Genomic DNA, 13348 nt, shown 5'->3' on the forward strand with positions numbered 1-13348 from the left:
ATAATTTTCAATCCCCTTATGTGATGAATGAAGCAAGTTGATCTGCTCCTGAGCTTATGGATGTCAGTTTGGGTAGCGGGTAACAACTTTGTGTGTATCCCATTTACTTGCATAGATAAAATAGATTAAGAGTATGTTCTTGCTCAGTACAGTGGTGTATGCCTGTAATCCCTGTGGCTTGGGAGGCTGAGGCAGTAGGATTGCAAGTTCAAGAACAGCCTCAGCAACTGAGTGAGACCCTGTCTTTTTGTTTGTTTGTTTTACTTAGTTACACATGACAATACAATGATCTTGACATATCATACATTTGAATCAGAGGGGATATAATTTCTCATTTTTCTGAGTATACAGGTTACAAAATCACATTGGTCATGCAGTCACAAAAAATATGGAACGCTTCACGAATTTGTGTGTCATCCTTGTGCAGGAGCCATGCTAATCTTCTCTGTATCGTTCCAATTTTAGTATATGTGCTGCCAAAGCGAGCACAGAGAACTTGTCTTAAAACAAACAAACAAAAAAATGGGCTGGGAAGGGCTGGGGTTGTGGCTCAGTGGTAGAGTGCTTGCCTAGCACATGCTGGGCACTGGGTTCAATCCTTAGCACCACATAAAAATAAAATAAAGGTATTGTGTCCAACTACAACTAAAAACCAAAATACTTAAAGCAAAACAAAAAAGGGCTGGGAATGTAGCTCAGTAGCGAAGTGCCCCTGGGTTTAATTCCTAGTACCTCTTCTCCCCAAAAAGAGAATGTTCTTTTTCTTCTCCCCTTTCTTGTTTAAACCGTAAAAGCATATTTAATCTGCATGTATGAAATAATCTCCCTTATTTCACTTGTCTCTTTGTATTGCTCATTGATGGCTGGGATGTCTCTTTTTTACTCCACTGTGAGCTTCTTGGAGACAGAACATGATTCTGCTTATCTTTGTATTCTTAGTTTCTTTCTTTTTTTTTTTTTTTTTTTTGAGATAGGATCTCATTATGTCACCTAGCCTGATTTCAAGCTCCTAGACTCAAATAATTCTCCCTAATAGCTGGGACTACAGGTGTGCACCATAAGCCCAGCTCTCAGTCCACATTTTATCTCAAAAATCATATTGGATGCCTGTCCTGAATCAGGACAAAGGAGCAGCAATGGCACTGGAGTTTCATTTTGTTTTGTCAGCTCCAGTTGATTAGTATGAACTTAATTAATGCTGAACAATATGATGTTAAGGATTCTGAATCAGAGTCCTGGCTTATGAAATACTGCCACAAATTGGAATTGTTAGAATGGTGGTACTAAACTGTTTACCCTGAAAATGGAACATAGAAAAGGAGGTACAGGTTACCCACGTTTGCCATTAAAAACAGTAATAGTATGCTGGGTGCAATGACATACACCTGTAATCCCAGCAACTGTGGAGGCTGAGGCTGGAGGATTGCAAGTTCAAGTCCAGTCTCAGCAACTTAGGCCCTAAACAATTTAGCTAGTCCTTGTCTCAAAATAAAAAATAAAAAGGGCTTAGGATGTGGCTCAGTGGTTCAATCTCTGGTACCCCACCCCATATATATATATATGTTTGTATGACAAAGCATATATATATATATATGACAAAAAGCAAAATAAAATTTAAAATTTGATCCCAGACTCATAATAGACTCTTCCTATGAAAAAGAACTAGCACTTTGTTCAGTTTATTGACCATAGGAAGGACAACAGAAAATCTTAGAGGTCATGGCCCTACTGAAAAATCTACTCACCCACTCTTTTTGCCCAGTTATACAAGGTCTATTTTTAGAAGCCCTTGGAGTGCTAATCTGCATGGTTGCCACACATGGTTCTGAAATGTCATTACAAGAGTTTTATTCATGGTTCTTTCCTTGAAGCTGCTCAGAAAGTACTCTTGATTTGACTTAGAAGTGAACAAAAAGTAATAGAGGTTGTTTGGTTAGAAACTAATCAAAGAATTCAGCTGTCATTTTAAAAGTTCCACAAGAGATCTTCTGGTGGCAATGCTAAATTGTTACCTTGACAGCATATTTTCAAATGACCTATTAAAAAAACAAAGAATTAGAATGTTTAAATATACAATAACATCTTTGCTAGACAGGTAGAGTCAATATAAAAACTGAACTAAGAAGTACAGCAAACTGAAGAATTAGTATGTTGGGAGTATTTTCAAACCCTGGAAGATAAGAAATTATCCTGAAGGACAGTCAAAATATTCAATTTTAGATACTTTTGTTTAGTTGCTTGTTTCATACTTCTTTCCCCTTCCTCCCTCCCTCCCTTCCTTCCTTTCTTCTTTTCTTTTTATTTGGGTACTAGAGATTGAAAACAGGGGCACTTTACCACTGAGCTACATCCCTAGCCCTTTTTGTAGTTTTTAATTTGAGCCAAAATAAAATTTTGCTAAATTACCAAGGCTGACCTTGAACTCAAGCTCTTCCTTCCTTAGCCTTTCCAGTAGCCACCTCGCCTGGCCAGTTGCTTGTTTCTTTTCTTGCGTGCTTCTGCACTTAACATGAGCCTCCATGTCTAAACTTTAAAGAGTAACCTTTAATGATAAATCAGGCAGGTGGATCCATTTATGACCAGTGCTGTATTCAAAATCCAGAGTTAATGGCAGAGATGAGCACGCTACTAAAAGTACAAGTTCACAACTTCACAGTGAATTGAAAGAAAAATTCTCTGGCTTTGCATTCTTTCTGAGTTACTTGACTCACTGATATGACTTTTAACTAACACTGATATTGTAATGAGACCAAGTTTACAGCTATAACCTGAAAACTTTCTCCAGAGCTTCCGTCTGCCATGTGTATGCTCTGGGTACATCATAAACCCAACAGGCTTAAAATTATGGAAGACATCACTTCCCTTCTCCTTATACTCCTTCCCTACTCCTTGTGTTCTCTATCACTTGATGTCAGTGCTGTGCTTCACAGTTGCCTTCCAATTTTCTGTATTTCTCAAATTCAACCAATCATCAAACTATGCTTAATTAGTTCTTTTTTAAAAAAAAATTAGATGTGTTTTATTTATTTTTATGATTTTTATCTTTTTAATTAGAGCTTTTTAGTTATACATAGTAGCTGGATTCATCCCGACAAACTCAATACATGCATGGAATTCAATGTCAGTTCATGATCCTCTCCTCTTTCTCTCCTGTCCTTTCTCCCTTCCCTCTCCCATTCTCCTTCCTCTACCAGACTTCCTTTTGCTCATCTATTTGTTTATATTTAACTGGTTCTTTTTACTTATGCATAAAGGTGAAGTTCCCTGTGGTATTTTTATATATGTGCATAATATGATTTTTAAAGAATTCATTCTACATTTCCTCCCTTTACCCATCTCTCTCCTAATTATTTCTTAACATCCTTTTCCTGCTCTCCGTCTCTGCTATTACTGTCCCAGTTCAGCCTCTTATCCTGAATTCTGCAGCTGATGTCTTAACTAGGTTTCTAATGTCTGGTCTTACCCTGTCCATAATCTTTCCATTTCTTTCTCTATCTTAAAAGTTCAGAGCTGGGTATGGTTCAGTGGTGGAACACTTATCTAACACATATAAGAGCTTGATTCCTAGCACTATGAAAAAATAATTAATCAATTAATTAATAGCCTGATGATTTTTTTTCATTGCATATAAAATAAAGTTCCAGCTGTTTGACATGAAATTAAACAATTTTATGATCTGGCCCCCATCTAATCTTCTATTTTGGTCTGTTGTCCTCCTCCTGTACTTTCACTTGCTCCCTAGCAATGGTGGTGTTTCTCCTGTGCTTGTCTGGAACATCCTGCTGTTTCTGTTGTCTTCTTTATCAGTTGGCTCATCAGTCTTTGTTTTATAGTCTTCCTAGAAAGTCTTTCCTGCCTACCTACAAACATCTTTGTGCTTCTAAAATACCCAGAACTCATGTCCATCAGTGTCATTACCACGTTATTTTAACATGTTGTGCATGGATTTTTCTGCAATACCATCCTGTCAGCTTTCTAAAGGGACATCATGTCATGATTACCTTTGTATCCATAACACATCGGCATAATTCCTTACACTGATTTCGCCAAAGATATTGACTAAATGAACAGCAGACTGCATCATCAGTGGATGCAGTAGAACACTGTTAAGAGCAAATTTACAACTGATTATTATGAAATGAATAATATAAAATGTAGTGACTGGACAAGGACAATAACTCTGATTTGTACTTTAAATCCTCTGGATTATCACTGAACAGTTAAAAATCAAATGAATATAACAGTTATGAATAATTATTTATCTCTAGTGACTAAGTGATACATTTAAAGGTTGCTAACCAAACTAGGGCTGTTATATGTAACACATTTCTAAATGAGAGTATTATAAACCAAAAAAATATTTTCCTGGAGAAGCACAAGCCCTCCTCAGAAAATCCACAAAAATGTATTACTATTATTCCAAGCAAGTGACTATTAAATTCAGTATATTGAAACTAGGAAGAATGGGTAGTCAAGCCTCATTATTTCCTTCATTAACAGTATTCAATAAGATAGATTACCTTAGTTTTACAAGTACATTTTTATTTTTTCTAAATTATATCCTAAGCCAAAAGAAAAAAAAATTGATAACTTAGACTCTAATAAAATGAATTAACAGGATAAAAATTTCTTATCTGTATATCTTGGAATCTAGGTTTCTTCCTTTGCCTAGGAACTTAACTGTTTATTTCTCCCAATTTAATCACCTATTTTCATATTTATCATGTTGTATGTTTAAATGCAATTGTGCAAGAACTTTATTGAAAAACCTTATACATTACAAGGCAACTACAATTTTAACCATCTGGTTTAAACATTTTCAGATATTCTTGTTTCCAAAAAGGAAATAGTAAGGATTGGAGATGTAGCTCAGTGCTAGAGCATTTGTCTAGCATGCACAAGGTCCTCAGCACCATGATTTTTAACAATTCATTCTTTGAGTATTTTGATTAGTGTGCATTCTATTCTTTTTTTAAAAACAAGGAAACAGGTTCTTCATATTTTGATCAATGAAAGTTGGAGTGATATGTTCTTTAATGCAAGCACATGACCATGACTAAAATACGTCACTTTCCAGATTTTAGCTGATACCTGGGGATTTTGTATCAACATCAGTGCCTTCAGAGATTTTAGTGGGATAACACCAGAAAGTCAGAGAGACCACATAACTCTTTTATGGTTCCATTTAATTTTTTATTGTAGATGAAGTTAAAATGAGATAGTGTAATGTTAAAATTTACTTTTTGTGGTAAAGAAATAAACTGAGTTAGAAAGTTCCTCTTCTCTCTCTCTATTTTTTTAATATTGGAGGTCAAACCAGGGGTGGTCTACCACTCAGCTACAGTAAGTAGGCTAAAATGCTTAGGCTAAGATGCTTAGGCTAGCCTCAAACTTGCAATCCTCTTGCCTTAGCCTCCCCAACTGGTTTCTACTAATTTTTAACCTAATGATTCTAAACAAGTTACTATGCCTCAATTTCCTTATCCATAAAATGGAAATGTTAATTGTGTCTATGGGTTGGGAAAATTAAATCTTAGAAAAGATGTGGATAGGAACAGAGATCAAAATTATGTGGACTGATGTGATTCAAGTCTTGGGTTCCTGAATTCAACTCCCAGACCTCTTATTACTCTCCTTATGTGCCACCAAACACTCCAGAATTCTCCTAATGAATTTCTGTATTTGCACAAGCTAGTTCCAATAACTTCTACTTGCAGCCTAGTATTCTATGAGATTCTATTGTATGTGGTAGGACCTACCAGTCTTTGAGTTTCTTCTCTGGAGCTGCTGCTTGCTTTCCTGTATGTTGTGTCTTAGATTGGGTAAGTTATTTGATAGTTATTACAATTTAGAAAGAAGCCAGACATTGTGGCACATACCTGCAATACCAGTGACTTGGGAGGCTGAGACAGGAGGATGGCAAGTTTTGTTTTGTTTTGTTTTTTGGAATGGCAAGTTTGAGGTCAGCTTCAGCAACTTAGTGAGGCCCTGTCTTAAAGTCTTAAAATAAAAAAAAAAATAAGGGACTAGGAATGTATCTCAGTGGTAAAATGCCCCTGAGTTCAATCTCTCAAACCAATAAAATAGAATAGAATAAAATAAAAAATTCAGAAACCTTCATTCATTTATTGACTTATTGTTATTTTTTCCATATGAACAAGAGGATGTATTTATATTTTTTTTATTGTTACTGTTAAGAATATTAACTTGAGGGCTGGGGACATAGCTGAGTTGGTAGAGTGCTTGCTTCACATGAATAAGGCCCTGAATTCAACCCCCAGCACCAAAAAAAAAAAAAAAAATTAATTGAATGCTGACTTTCTTTAAAAAAGCTAAAGAGGCTGGGTGTGGTGGTTCACACCTGTAATCCCAGCAACTTGGGAAGCTGAGGCAGGAAGATCACAAGTTTGAGGGCCAGCCTCAGCAATTTAACAAGACCTTAAGCAACTTAACAAGACCCTATCTCAAAAAAAGAAAAAGGTCTGGGAATGTAGCTCAGTGATAAAGTGCCTCTGGGTTCAATCTTCAGTACCAAATAAATAAATAAAAGCTTTAAAGAGGCTTTAATATTTCAGGAATTGTCTGCCTAAAATAATGGCAGGGGATGGCATGTTCAAAGCTAGCCTGGGCAACTTGGTGAGATACTGTTTAAAATAAAGAGAGCTGAAGATGTAACTCAGTGGTAGAGTACTTGCCTAACATGTATGAGGCCCTGGTTTCAATCGCCTTTACCTCAAAAAAGGAAGGAAAAAAAAAGGTTATAATGGTATTGAAAAATGTATAACCCACAGTGACATCATGGCAATGGCAATCATGGTAATATCATAACCATGCTCCCAGTTTATAAGGTACAGCATATACAATTATGTACAGTACATAACATTTGAAAATAATAAACAACTCTTGTTACAGATTTATGTATTTACTACATTATATTTTTAAAAGTTATTTTAGGGTACTCCATAGCCAGGGATGTAGCTCAGTAGAAAAGCAGTTGTCTAGTCTGTGATCCCCAACTCTGGGGGAAAAAGAAAAAAAAAGCATCCTTTTAGAATACTCTCTCTACTTATTAAAAAAAAAATGACTTACTGTAAAACAATATGCTGTGTTCTCAGCTTTGCTTCTATTAAGCAATTTTCTCAATAGAAGTATGTAGCAGGAAGGGGAGACAGCCAGATGGCCATGCAATGAATGGACTAAACCCTGGAAAGACTTCACTTTTATTTGGCTCACCACTTAAAAGTTGTGTGGTCATTAGTAAATAATGTTGGCCACCATGAAAAGCCTATGCATGTTATTGTTCATTTTTTAATTATTTCTCCAAGATAATATTTTATTGTATTTTCATTGCTCAAAAGGCTCTGTGCTAGATACTAGCTGTTCATCAGTAAAAAAGATGGATAGAGTATGCTCATAGGTCAAGATGGGAAATGAATTTTTAAAAACTAAGTAGACACTACACATGTATATTGTCTCTTGCCACATGATGCTATCTGCCTCCGGACTCTCCAATCAAGAAGGCCATTCTCAGATGTGGCCCCTCAAGATTGCACCTCCAGAACCCTGAGCCAAAATAAACTCCTTTTCTTTATAACTTTTTTTTGGGGGGGGGAATAAACTAAAAATGAATAAATAAATGTACAAATTGTGACAAATATTATTAAAAAACAAGACAAACTTTAGATGAGGATGAAGATGATACTATTTTAGCCTTGAGAAGAAACTAGCTTATAGCTTAGCTCATGGTGGGGAATGAGTTTTTGAAGTAGGACATCAGAGACACTGAGATGAGACAGACTTTATAATATTGGAGAGGAACTAGGATGTAGCTCAGTGATAGATACATGATTAGCATCCTGGGTTCAATCTCCAGTAATAATAATAATAATAATAATAATAATAATAATAATAATAATATTGAAAGAAGATTCTTTCCAGGAGTGAAGTAAAAGAGGAAGGAGAATGATAGGAGATGATGTCAGAGGGTAGGCACAGTCCAGATCCATAGAGCCTTATAGACCCCAATAAGATATATGTATTTTATTCTAAGGACTGTGGGATTCAAGAGGGTTTTAAGCCAGTGGGTGACGTATTCTAATTTTCACCTTGAGAAAATATTCTACCATTTATGTGGAGAATGAAATAGAGTAAAAACCATCTATTGTAATCTTAAATAGCAAATTTGGAAACAAAAGTCTGTATGAAGGAATAGCAGTATAGGTAGAGAGAAAAGACATACTTAACACATTTGGGGAATAGTAATTATGAAGATCTTATGAAATGATGGATTTAAACAAGCTTAGTAAACTACAAAATGCTATGAATAATTTGGGTTTTTTGTGGGAAGCAGGAGGATTGCATTAAGTTCCTCTGGTACCAATGAAACTTCATTTTATCTGCTCTTTCTATCTGTTCCATATCATCCAATTCAAACTGCTTTAATTTTTTTTACTTTGTCCTTAAGCATTTAACATGGGAATTCATTTACTCAACAAATATTCATTAAACAAAAAAAAAATGGTCTCAGTATAGAGTTATGAAGGTAGCAGATCTTAAGGTAAAATTGATCTAAAACATCATTTAGGGATGGGGTTGCAGCTCAGTGGAAGAAAGCTTGCCTAGCATGTGTGAGACCCTGGGTTTGAGTCTTAGCACTGCAAATAAATAAATAAAATAAAGATCTATTGAGAACTAAAAAAAAAAAATTTAAAACTCATCATTTATATATTATTTACATTCAAAGATATACTTGTTCTGTAAATGACTCTATAAATACTAAAGAAGCTGCTTTATTAAACTATGAGACTCATGTGCTGACATAATGCAAAGTGTTTTGGTGGAAAATACTGGAAAATATTTTGCACTAAAATTTAAGGTGAGAGAGGCTCAGATTTTTTTTTCTTTTAATGCTAGGACTAAAACCCAGGGCCTTGTGCATACAAGCACTCAACCACTGAGCTACGTCCCCAGTCCACAGATTATAAATAAATAATAATAAATAATATATCACCACAGTAAAGAATATTAAGAGTAACTGCTAGGCATCTGTAATCCCAGCTGCTCAGAAAGCCAAGACAGGGAGGATCACAAATTCCAGGTCAACCAAGTTCAAGGTCAGCTTTAGCACTTTAGTGTCTCGATAAAAATAAAAAGGGGGCTGGGGATGTGGTTAAATGGTAGAGTGCTTATTAGCTCTGAGTTCAATTCTCAGAACTCCAAAAATATTAAAATTAAAAAAACAAAAGCTGGAGGGAGCTCAGTTGTAGAGTACTCCTGGGTTCAATCCCCAGTAATGTGGTGGGGAGGGTGTCAGGAAGAAAATTAAGAATAACCAATATAAAGAAATATGTGAGATCCAGCTTTTAAAATATTTTATTAATAAAATATTGTACAGGGCTGGGGCTATAGCTCAGTGGTAGAGCGCTTGCCTAGCATGTGTGAGGTACTGGGTTCGATCCTTAGCATCACATAAAAATAAATAAAGGCATTCTATCCATCTACAACTACAAAAAAATAAAATAAAATATTGTACAGTAAACAAACATTACTATACCTTAGTAAACCCAAACATGATTCTTCCACACAAACCAGAATCACCCTAAGCATCAAAATAAAACTCAAAGTGAAAAAATGCTTCTTTTATTTCAGTTTAACATTTCTTTTTTTTTTTTATTGGTTGTTCAAAACATTTCTTTGAGGAGATCTGAATTTCAAATGGATCCAATCACTTTCAACTAGAAACAAACAAGATCCTATCTGCCCACATAGCCTTCTTTTAAAGTAAATGGATTTACATTTTCATTGTTGGGATTTTCTCTAGTCTAGGTTTGACAGATGATCAGAAACTTAAAGAAACCCCCCACAGCCCTCCAGCCCTCCTTTAAGCTTTCTCCCTGCTCCACCCTCCTCCCTGATCCTCTTAACAGGGTCCTGTGACTTTTTGTTTGTTTGATTGATTATTTTTGTTTTAGACAGGGTCTCCCTAAATTGCCCAGGCTGGTCTTGTACTCGTGATCCTCCTTCCTCAGTCTCCCCAGTCACTGGGATTACAGCCGTGTGCTACTTACCCTGCTCTGACTTATTTCTTTGAACGCAGGCAATGGGGTAGCACCTTCCTTTCAACACAGTCAGGATTTTTCCTCGTTGTATGGCTTTTGATAAATGTTTGCCTAGTACTATTTTTAAATGAAAAGAGTAAACTGTTTGGCTCTGTTCTTTCCCCATCACTTCTTCAGAGCACTTCTAATGGGAAACAGATCAAGACTTTCAGGAATTTGTGGGTTTAAGCACCCCAAGGAGTACCCCAGTGGACTCCCAGTACTTCATTCTAAAAAGCTATGCCTAGGACTTATGAGCACCAATATTTTCCTGTGTTAACTTATTGCACTGCTGAAGAGCTGAGCTGACCTCAAAAGAGAAAGACAAGGGCTGGGGTTGTGGCTCAGTGGTAGAGCACTTACCTAGCATGTGTAAGGCACTGGGTTCAATCCCCAGCACCACATAAAAATAAAATAAAGGTTATTGGTCCACCTACAACTAAAAAAGAACCACATATAAAAAAATAAAGATCCATTGACATATATATATATATATATATATATATATATATATATATATATAAATGAAAGGCAACATAAGTACAGGATTGGAGAATATAGATCAGAGGTACAGCATGTGCCTACATGTGTGGAGCCCTAGGTTTGATACCCCACCCCACCACCATACAAAAAAAGGTAAGAAAACCAAATTGAACATCCATGCATGACATTCAGGAACAGGAAGGTCTCTGCCAAGCTCAGAGATAATGGTAAATAAATACTCTTTCCCTCCAGTGATACTGATGCATGTTGGACTTCATTTTCATTTTGAGTACAACCATAGTATTATGTCCCCAAGAGTTATGTCTTTTTATTTTCTGAGACAGAGCCTGGTCATGTTGCCCAGGTTAGCCTCAAGCCAACCTGCCTCAACCTCCTGTGTAACTGGGACTATAGGTAGGTGCCACGGGTCCTGGCTGTTTCCTTTTATTCTCCACTCCCTTCCCCACTCCTTTCTGACTGAATCTCAAGTTTGCATCAACTATTAGCATAGCAACCATTTTTTTTCCTCCAAGAGAAGTAGGCACATTTGAATTTTGACAAAAACAGCTTTCGCTTGGGATGGCAATCCTGAGCCAAATCCTTGATTTTACATGCCTTTTCTTTCACCAATGCTGCCTAAACCTTACCTACAAACATGGAGATGTAGGGAACTTTGGAAGCTTGGAGGGGTGATCGAAGGCCCCGACCTGACAGAGAAGTGGAATATTAGGAACTAGGTTCTTTCTATCCCAAGCTTTAATGCCAATAGCTAGAAATCCCAGGAAAGGCATGCTCTTAGCTTCTCTGAGTCTGGTTTCCTCTTCTGTTAAACAGGAATAATCCCTACTGGATCAAACATATATGTGTAACAGGGGTTCAGTTGATGCTTTGACCATATCCCTTGTGGCTTTGAAACTTACATGTTTATTTTTTTCTTTTTCCCAATCTTCTTCTCCCTGATCTTCTCCTCCCTGATCTGCTTTTCCCTAACCTTCTCCTCCCTGATTTCTCCTCCTTAATCTCCTTCCTGATTTCTCTTCCTTAATCTCATATTCTCTGAATCTCCTTTTTTTAAAGCTCCCCTGTTCCTGCTGATGGGCAGAATTGCAGCCTTTGGGACAGGAATCCCCTCTGTTTCTCCATTGCTAGAATAGCAATACACATTTTTTTTCCTTTTTCTCAAAACCATGTCCTCCTTATTGGATTGGCATGGGGGACAAGAACCCGAGCTTTTGGCAACATATGGAAGCATTTTATAAAGTGATGTGCTTAAATCAGTTGTTGTTCTCATTTAAATATAAAGGCAGACACTGTGAACACACAAATAAAATAAAGAATCTAACTCTGGAGGACCTGGACCTGGAATACCTTATCCTAACCCAAATCTCCTCCCTTTCTATTATTAATATGCACTACATTCTTTTCTCCTAAATCATAAATGTTTGAAATAATATATATTCCTTGTCTCTAAATATGTGGAATCCATTAGTCATTCACAGATGGACGTTCAATCAGTGTTTTAATGGGAAGGTAAGATAAGGTTATTCTGCAGGCATTGGAGTTTTATTAGCTAAGAAAGAAGCAATGATTAGGGGAAATTACATTATTAGGAGTTGGAACAGGCCCAAATGGAGGAAAGCAGAGATGACTTGAGATAGCACTGGGACTGGAGAAGCACCAGCAGGAGAGAGAGAAGCATACAGAAAAGGGTGGAGATAAGACAGACTTCACATTTTCTAGAATTATCTTCTGTATATAGTTTTTTTTTCTTTCATCTACTCTGCCCAGTGATACTTCTAGGACTCAGAATTCAAGTGATTAATGTACATATGAGGTTGATTGGGGGGGGGGGTTTGTCCATGTTGGGAACTCACCCTTCAGTGTTTCTGAAAGAAAAATGAATTCTATCTTCCAAAGAATCAACCCCAAGATGCAGTTTTGGAATGCAGTCTGTTTGAAAATGAAATAACAGGGAAGCCTGTATAAGTTAGTTTTCAAAAGAAAGTTTGGAATTAAAAACTACTACGAAAAACTTTTCTTATGGGCTAAATCTTTTTGAGTTATCTTGGATACTTTTTGGAAGGAGATGGTCTATGAATATATAAGTGAACCTTATAGATTAAAAACACTTACATGATTTAAAAACTTTAAGATGAGCTACAGAATAGTTTCAGCTTTTCATAGCCCTGAAATGAACAATAATAGTCCCCCCCTTATCTGTGGTTTTTGAGGTTTCACTTATTCATAGTCAACCATCATTTGAAAATATTAAATGAACAATTCTAGAAATAAACAATTCATGAGTTTTAAAATGCATGCTATTCTGAATAGTGTGATGAAATCTTATGCTGTCCTGCTTTGTTCCACCTTGGAGTGAATCATTCCTTTGTTCAATGTCTCCACGTTGTATATACTATCCACCCATTCGTCCCTTAATAGCCCAGCTCTGGGTTATCAAATCAATAGTATCGCAGTGCTTGTGTTCAAGTAACTTTATTTTACTTAATAATGACTCCAGACCACAATAGTAGTAATGTAGAGGAGGCATGGGGCACAAAACATGGCGGGGCGGGGGTGGGGACAGATTAACTCCAGAACTATGTGGCAACACTGTAAGGCATGTAGGAGGAAACATAGTATATATGGGTTTAGGTACAATCCTTGGTTTCGTGTGTCCATTGGTGTCTGGGAACATTTCCTCCAGGAATAAAGGGAAGACTACCATATCCACATTAGAATATAATTGGGCTTTGCTCAGTTTGGTGGAA

General features: G+C 36.5%; 1 non-coding gene across 1 annotated transcript; it reads right to left on the reverse strand.

Annotated features, from left to right (window-relative positions):
- Positions 1 to 382: 382 nt before the first annotated feature.
- On the reverse strand, positions 383 to 489 carry LOC120883864 (U6 spliceosomal RNA). The gene has a single exon (XR_005726043.1). It is a non-coding gene; the product is annotated as a U6 spliceosomal RNA (small nuclear RNA).
- Between the last annotated feature and the right edge of the window lie 12859 nt (positions 490 to 13348).

This window comes from Ictidomys tridecemlineatus, chromosome 7, assembly GCF_052094955.1.
Source record: "Ictidomys tridecemlineatus isolate mIctTri1 chromosome 7, mIctTri1.hap1, whole genome shotgun sequence".
Lineage (NCBI taxonomy): Eukaryota > Metazoa > Chordata > Mammalia > Rodentia > Sciuridae > Ictidomys > Ictidomys tridecemlineatus.